Genomic DNA, 1,406 nt, shown 5'->3' with positions numbered 1-1,406 from the left:
ACTCATACCTAAGCCTGGTAAGGACAAACCCCTTCCTTCTAGCTGCCACCCAGTTTATCTCACCTGCTGTATTTGCTAGGTGATGAGATACATAATTCATGACTGGCTGGTCTGGTAACTCAAATCTCGCAATCTACTAACCACTTTACAATTTGGGTTTCGTGTGCACCATTCTGCATTTGACCATTTTGTCATTCCATGTCATGAAGAGTTTTCTGTGGAAATACCTAACTGTGACCATGTGTTTTGATTTGGGGAAAGCCTGTGGGCACCTGCTGGAGGGCTGGTATCCTTAAGGAATTTTAAAAGACAGAGTTTTCAAGGTATATGTGGGTTCGGCCTCATTGGACTTCTTTATCCAGGAGAAAGGGATATTTTGAGGCTCCGTCCTGAGCATCATCCTCTTTGCTATAACCATTAACCCTATTTTGGCCTATATCCCGCCAGGCACCTCCAGCTCCCTTTTTGTCAACGACTTTGCGACCTATTGCAGTTCTCCACAGACTTGCCCTCCTTGAGCGGCATCGTGTCAGCATTGTCTCAATCATCATCGACAATGGTTTTCACTTTTCCACTGACAAAACTGTTTGTATGAATATACGGCAGTGTAATGGGTTTCTTCCGTTGTCTTTACATCTTGGGCCTGTTGCTCTTCCATTCGCTGAAACTACAAAATTTCTGGTGCTCTTGCTTGATAGGAAACTTTCTTGGTCCTCCGATGTGGTTTACCTGGCCACGTACTGTACACAGTCCTAAGCAATGTTCAAATTGGCAAGAAATTAGCTGTAAAGAGTTTTAAATTAAAACTAATCACACTTTGGTATACAGAGGGGTCCAAAAAATGTATCCACTGTTTAAAAAAGTCCATAACTGGCAAACTAATTGACGGAGTTGTCTCATCTTTGGTAGTGTAATAGTTTGTAGCTCTGGCAATTGCCACACAAGTGTTGTATTGCGTTGTTTTGTTTCGTCAGATGACAGTAGCCAGATAGTCAGTGTTTCGTTCTTAGTTGCACCTAGTTACTCAAGTAAACATGGCTGGCGAAAGGCTTACATTCGATGAAAGGAAGTCAGTTTTGAAGTGGTATTTTAAGTACGAAAACATTAATGAGGTTCAACAGCAATGGCAAAATGAGTATCAAACAGAGCCACTAACACATTTAATGATTCGTTGCATTCGAGACAAATTTGAAGCTGAAGGCTGTGTTAAAGATGTACACAAACAACGATCTGGACGACCTGTAACCGTAACAAGTCCAGCTAACTCCCGTTGTGTGTTACAGCAATTCACTCACTCACCACAGAAGTCTGTGAGACAGTGTGCCCATGAAACTGGAGTGAGCTGCTCAAGTGTTTGGCGAATTTTGAAGACAGCAAAGTGGAAGTGCTACATCCCACGATTGCTA

Source organism: Schistocerca cancellata, chromosome 1 (genome assembly GCF_023864275.1).
Source record: "Schistocerca cancellata isolate TAMUIC-IGC-003103 chromosome 1, iqSchCanc2.1, whole genome shotgun sequence".
Taxonomy (NCBI): Eukaryota; Metazoa; Arthropoda; class Insecta; order Orthoptera; family Acrididae; genus Schistocerca; species Schistocerca cancellata.
Note: the sequence above shows the minus strand (reverse complement) of the source record.